Below are 7630 nucleotides of genomic sequence, written 5' to 3' on the forward strand. Positions count from 1 at the left end.
TTTCATTTCTCTTGGGTATAAACCTAGGAGTGGAAGTGCTGGGCCAGATGGTAACTCTATGTTTGAGATTTTGACAAACTGCCAGACTTTTCCACAGGGGCTGAGCCATTTTACATTCTAACTAACAACACACAAAGGTTCTAACTTCTCCAGACCCTCACCAATGCTTGTTATTTTCCTTTTTAAAAATTCTAGCCATTCTGGTGGGTGTGAAGAGGCATCTCATTGTGGCTTTGGTTTGTCGTGGTCTTTTCATTGGGAAATGAAGATTGTCAACTGGCAAATTCTAGCATCTCAGGCTTTAGATGCCCAAATTCCTAAAACTCTTATTCTAATGGGGATGCTAACCTCAACCGTTTCACCTCTTAAGTAATTAAATTAAGTTTAGTGCAATTTTATTTCTGTAGGTCATTTTGATAACCCTATTATCTGTCAGCATGATCCAGAGAATTCAGAAGCCCCATGCGTAGTCACAAGCTCGCTGAGTTGGTTCTCTGTTCTCCCGGACGTAGAATCTATTAGGCAGTGCTGTGTGAAGTCAAGAGCACTGGCTTTGGGTCAGACCCAAGGTCAAAATAATCTCTAACTCTTCCCAGCTATGTGAACTTCATCGTGTAATTTCCTCTCTCCAGTCTCAGTTTCTTCATCTATAAAATGGGACATCACCACCTATCTAAGATCAGTATGCGGTAACAGTCAGAGTCATGAGCTCTGGAACCGATCTGCCTGGATTTGTAATCCAGCTCTGCAACTTCTCAGCTCTGTGACCTTGGGCAAGTTGCTTAACCCCTCTGATCCTTTGTTCATTCATCTGACACCTACTCACAGAAGTGAGATAAAGACCAAATGATGAAACTATGTAAAGTGGATGGCATATAGTAAAGCACTCAATAAATGCTAGTTAGTGCTGTTATTTAATAGTAGTATTATTATGAAATTAAATAAGGCAAAAATGGGAAAGTTGGATGATACCAAGTGTTGGGGATACGAGGAAAGAGTAACTTTTGTTGATCAACCTGGTAGAACTTAGTCAAGTTAAACATGTGTTTACTTTATGACCCAGCCATCCCATTCCAGTGTATATATTGCAGAATAATTCTCAGAAAAGATCCACGAAGGAACATATGTATGAGAATGTCCATCAAAGTGCCGTGGTGGGGGCAGGAGTTGGAGACACTTGTTACGGACGACACGGATAAATAAAATGTGGTGGATACATGGTAGTTCACTGTTCAGCAGTTAGAGAGCTACATATGCAAATAATATCAGAAACGGACCTTAAAATATGGTGTTGCACAAAAAAAGGGGAAAACCAAATGTATTAGCTGGGAATTTAACCAGGAAAGCAGAAAACATTTTAAGCATTTTAAAACAGAGAGGGAATTTAATATGGGGAATTGGTTACACAGGTGATGAAATATTTGAGAAACCACCAAGGGACAGGTGAGGCAGCCTAGGTGTTCACAACAACAGGAAGTCATCACCACCATCCAAGGTTGGAGGGACAAGGGGATGAAATGATGTGACCTGAGTCCAGGGGCTGAGGTCATTGGGCAGAACCTGGACCCGTGGCAGGGGGAGCTGGAGCTATGGTGAAACACAGCTGCTGCAGGAGATCCTAAAAAAGAGAGACAGAGGAGCGTGCACCCTATTCTCCCTTCGCCCATCCTCCTAGCTCCTGCCGTGCCCCCCACTAGCTAACCTCAGCCAGGGGCTGACCAGGGAACCTGGCAATGATGCTTGCAGACGTTAGTCCACCCCTACCTCCCCAGGTCACACCACCCTGCACTGCCCTGTGATACCAAGCAGAGCACGGAAAGAACAAGAGATGGATTTGAGAGTCAAAGACACCAGCCAGGGCTTCCCCGGTGGCACAGTGGTTGAGAGTCTGCCTGACGATGCAGGGGACACGGGTTCGTGCCCCGGTCTGGGAGGATCCCACATGATGCGGAGTGGCTGGGCCCGTGAGCCATGGCCGCTGAGCCTGCGCGTCCGGAGCCTGTGCTCCGCAACTGGAGAGGCCACAACAGTGAGAGGCCCGCGTACCGCAAAAAAAAAAAAAAAGACACCAGCCAGCACGTAGTTATTTATGTAAATACATACACATTCAAAACAAAACTTCTTATTTCACAAAGAACCTACAAAATGAGGGACACACAGAAAACACACGAGAATAATTGCCCATGCAGGCATGAACCAGGGAGTATGAAATGGGGCTAAAAGGGAATAAACAAATAAATGAAACAAGAGCAGGGCTTTGGAGGAGCAGAAAGATACCTGCTCACAAACCGAAAAGTACCATTAACTAACAACACCAAGGAACATAAAAAAGAGGTTGAGCTGAAAATGACTATAGGGTAAGGGAATGTGATACCAGCTGTTGTTTAATTCCAATAGAAAAAGGGAATTAACATTTAGGTTATGAATTATTAGCGCCTTAGCGGATACATCAATTCTCACCTTCTTGCTTCTTAACAAAGAATCACAGAATCTAGAGTTGTAAAAGGACTTAGATCCTTTGCATCTTCTGGAAGGAACTTAATGTGTTAGGAAGACCACAGGGTTTACAGTCAGGGAGACTTGGGTTCTTACTGGCTGGAGGACTGTGTGCTTGCTAAACCTCTTGGCACCTCAAAATCCTCACCTATAAAATCAGGGTGTAATAAATACCTTGCAGAGAAGGGTTGGAAATGATACACATACAACAATAAGCAGAGTGTCTGAGACACAGTTGACTTTCAATAAATGGGAGCTATCATCTAGTCTAAATCCCTCACTTCGCAGAGAAGGAATGGACACTACCGTCTCATGGAAGTTGGAGGCATATCCAGGATCCTATAGGAAGAGCAGAGTTGATTACGGATTTTATTTTATTTATTTATTTTTGGCTGTGCCACTCAGCTTGTGGGACCTTAGTTCCCCCATCAGGGATGGAACCCAGGCCACAGCAGTGAGAACATGGATTCCTAACCACTGGACCACCGGGGAATTCCCTAAATAGATTTTAAATATGGATACTTAAAATCCATCATTGGGAATTCCCCAGCAGTCCAGTGGTTAGGACTTGGTGCTGTCACTGCCATGGTCCGGGTTCAATCCCTGGTCAGGGAACTAGATCCCACAAGCTGAGTGGCATGGCCAAAAAAAAATCTTTTTAAATGGATTTCATGGGTATATACCTAGGACTGGAATTGAAGGTATGACTTTAGGATAAATTCCTAGAAGTAAGATTGCTGTGTCAAAAAGTTAATAAATGTATAGTTTTGTTAGATATTGCCAAATTCCACCCCCAAAAGACTGTACATGTTTGCATTTCTACCAGAAATTTATGAGAGTGCCTTGAACACTTCTTTTTCATTTATTTATTTTTTTCATTTATTTTATTATTTTTGGCTGTGTCGGGTCTTCGTTGCTGTGTGCGGGCTTTCTCTAGTTGCGGCAAGCAGGGGCTACTCTTCAATGCAGTGTGCAGGCTTCTCACTGCGGTGGCTTCTCTTGTTGCAGAGCACGGGCTCTAGGTGCACGGGCTCAGTAGTTGCGGCACGCGGGCTCAGTAGTTGTGGCTCATGGGCTCTAGAGCGCAGGCTCAGTAGCTGTGGTGCACAGGCTTAGTTGCTCCGCGGCATGTGGGATCTTCCTGGCCCAGGGCTCGAACCCGTGTCCCCTGCATTGGCAGGCGGATTCTTAGCCATTGCGCCACCAGGGAAGCCCCAAACACTTTTTTAAAAGAGAAAACATCCTGATTTATACAATGAGCAACTTCAGTATTACCTATAAGAAATATTTCATACGTACATGATATTCCCTAGGTTTTTCAAAGAATAGATGGGTGAAAAAATCTGTATCTTTTTTTAACTGACGTATAGTTGATTTACAATGTTGTGTTGCTTTCTGCTATACAGCAAAGTGACTCAGTTATACATATATACATACTTTTTAATATTCTTTTCCATTATGGTTTATCCCAGGACATTGAATTTAGTTCCCTGTGCTATACAGTAGGCTCTTGTCCACCCAGAAAAATATATACCTTTGCATGAAGCTTTTTCATTCCACAAAACAGCTTGTCATCTTGATATTAACAGCCAATGATACGAGTTCCATATTCTTGCCTCTTAGAACTTGAAGTGGGGATTCATATTGCCAGGTCTAAATTTGTAGTTCTCAAATCCTAGAAGTTAGATTCAAAACTTTATCGAGAAAGTTTAACAAGGCATGAAACATCTTTAGGTCAGAATGAAAGGCATGTACATCGATATTGGCTGCACATTCCCACCATTCTGAAATAGTCTTCCTGCCATTCTCAAGGACAATTATATTCCCGCTTCTCAGAGCTTCTGCTTTGCTTACTCAAAACCGTTAATTTATCCTGTTACAGATTGTTTAGTGTGGGTTGTCAAGACCTATAAAGAGCTTGGGAGTTTACTCTTCCTGCAAGCTAACAAGTCAGCCTACCACAGTTTCATGGATGCTGACAGACCACACAAAAGTCCAAGTCCGAGACAGAAGATTTTATGACTCACAGTAACAGCAGCAGGCAGAATACGAGCATTTCCTTGCACTGCTTACCAGAGCCCTAGTAGCCACAGGGCAATGGGAGAAGGGAGAGGTAACACCCGCACATGGAATGGGCTGCATTACAGGAGAGGAAACTTCAGCTTAGGGAGCCCAAATCTGTTAGAATGGGCGTAAACTTGACTTTGCTCTGGTCACTCTACAAGTGACTTTGACATCCTGTAGAATTAAAAAAATAAACAGACTTCACTTGTCTAAGATAGGAAATCCAGGACCCCAGTACAAAAGGGGTAATAGCTCAAGTCATCACCCTCATCAATACCATCCGAATTGGATTAAGATTTATGGACTTGGTTGGGGGAGCAAATAATATAATTTGGCATATTAAAAATATTTGTCTAGGGAAGTCCCTGGCGGTCCAGTGGTTAGGGCTAGGCACTTCCACGGCAGGGGTTCAATCCTTGGTCAGGGAACTAAGATCTCCCAAGCCACGTGGTGCGACCAAAAAAAAAAAAAAAAAGACTATTCAAAAAACTTTTCAGTCTATTTTTAGAGATTCATAATCCTGCGTGTATGGGTGGGAGTGGATGGGGAGAAGGCAGAGGAAGCAAATTTTGGTTCAATCCCTGGTCAGGGAACAAATATCCCACAAGCCTCGCGGCACGGCCAAAATACAAGAGTTTTTCCATATCATATTTCTGCGGCAATTTAGTGCCTAGAGAAGTTTTTGCACTCTATCGTGTGCCACTCTGAACTACTGCCATACAGGTTCATCTCTTTTTTTTTTTTTTTTCCTTGCGTTATGCGGGCCTCTCACTGTTGTGGCCTACTCCATTTGCGGAGCACAGGCTCCGGACGCGCAGGCTCAGTGGCCATGGCTCACGGGCCCAGCCGCTCCGCGGCATGTGGGATCTTCCCGAAACGGGGCACGAACCCGCGTCTCTTGCATCGGCAGGCGGACTCTCAAGCACTGCGCCACCAGGGAAGCCCACGGAAGCCCACCAGGTTCATCTCTTAATCTGGCCCTAATCACTACCATCACGGTGAACAGGAGCTATCTACTGAGTATTTATTATATCTTTGGTGCTCTGTTAAGTGCTGATCTAAGAAAGGTAGGGAGGTAGGAAGGGAATCGATATTTTGTGTCAGGTGCTGCGCTGGTACACAATTTCCCTTAGTCATCACAGCTCTAGCTAACTAAGGCCCAGAGGGGCAAGTAACTTAAATGATGGTAATAAGTGACAGAACCGGGTTCAAAATTTTGACATCAAAATCCATGGTGAGTTCAGAAAATTCACCTTGGAATTCAAGAACATTGTAACTCAGGGAAGAGCTCTGTGCAATGAAACAATAGTACTAATGTATGTTGAATATTCAATGTGATTATAGACAATTACAGGACAATTTCCCTAGTTAGAACAATTACTGCCATAGTCTAGGGTAGTAGTTAGGTCTATCACCCACTGCTGCGTGTACTCAAGTGGACCAAGAATGGTTTTCTGAGGAAGGTTTAGCAGAGTGCGTAGGTGGGTAACATTTGTTTAGGGATTTGACCTGTGTGCTCACTTTAATTTTCACCAGAGGAATTTAAACTCAAATCTTACATTTCTACTACCTTGCTTTTTACTTCAGAGAAAAAGCATAAGTTCTCAGACTAGAACTTCCTCAGCCTCTTTGAGCTCCCCATCCCAAACTGTATCTGGCACCTGCACCCCCTTTTTTTTTTTTTTTTTTTTTTTTTTTTTTTTTTGCGGTACGCGGGCCTCTCACTGTTGTGGCCTCTCCCATTGCGGAGCACAGGCTCCGGACGCGCAGGCTCAGTGGCCATGGCTCACGGGCCCAGCCGCTCCGCGGCATGTGGGATCCTCCCAGACCGGGGCACAAACCTGTGTCGCCTGCATCGGCAGGCGGACTCTCTACCATTGCGCCACCAGGGAAGCCCTGCACCCCTTTTTTTTTAAATTGAAGTATCGTTGATTTACAATGTTGTGTTAATTTCTGCCATATAGCAAAGCGATTCAGTTATACACAGAGACATTCTATTTTGTATTCTTTTCCATTATGGTTTATTGCAGGATATTGAATGTGGTTCCCTGTGCTATACAGTAGGACCTTGTTGTTTATCCATTCTATATATAATCGTTTGCTTCCACTAACTCCAAACTCCTGATCCATCCCTCCCCCACCGCCCTCCCTCCTGGCAACCACAAGTCTGTTCTCTATATCTGTGAGTCGGTTTCTGTTTCATAAATAGGTTCATTTGTGTCATGTTTTAGATTCCACATATAAGTGATATCATGCGATATTTGTCTTTCTCCGTCTGACTTACTTCTCTTAGTGTGATAATCCCTAGGTCCATCCATGTTGCTGCAAATGGCATTATTTCATTCTTTTTATGGTTGAGTAGTATTCCGTTGTGTGTGTGTGTGCGTGTGTGTGTGTGTGTGTGTGTACCACATCTTCTTGATCCACTCACCTGTTGATGGACATTTAGGTTGCTTCTGTGTCTTGGCTACTGTGACTAGTCTGCACCCATTCTTGACTCCTTGCTCCTGCTCACGTTGAAGAGATGCCCTCCCCCATCTAGAGCTGATTCTTACACCCAGCACCCTCTTTCCTCTTCCAGTCCAGCTCCATCAAGTATCCTTTCTCAGATGGTGTCTTTAACCATTAAGTCTCTACCAGCTCTTTCCTATCAGCATTTAAACTTGAACCAGGCTTTGCCTCCTTAAATGACTCTTCCTTTATCCTATATATATTTTTCTGTGTAATATGTTATTTCCTTCCTTCACAGCCAAGCTTCTGTGAAGAACTGTCTGTATTCATGGTCTTTGCTTCCTATTTCCCATTAAAATGTCGACCCACCACAATCATTACAACAAAGTAAAATGGGCCAAAATTGGTGCCTCAGTTTTCTCATCTCTAAAATAAGGATAATAACAATACCCCCCTCAGGACTGTGGAGATTAAATGGATTATTATATATAAAGACCTTAGGACAGTGCCTGGCACATAATACGCTCTGGAAGTGTTACCTATCATTACTAATATTATAATCGTTTCTTAATTACACAGCTGCAAGCATAAGGATAAGAAAAAGAGAACCCTACACTGC

This window comes from Lipotes vexillifer, unplaced genomic scaffold (assembly GCF_000442215.2).
Source record: "Lipotes vexillifer unplaced genomic scaffold, Lipotes_vexillifer_v1.1 scaffold472, whole genome shotgun sequence".
Taxonomy (NCBI): domain Eukaryota; kingdom Metazoa; phylum Chordata; class Mammalia; order Artiodactyla; family Lipotidae; genus Lipotes; species Lipotes vexillifer.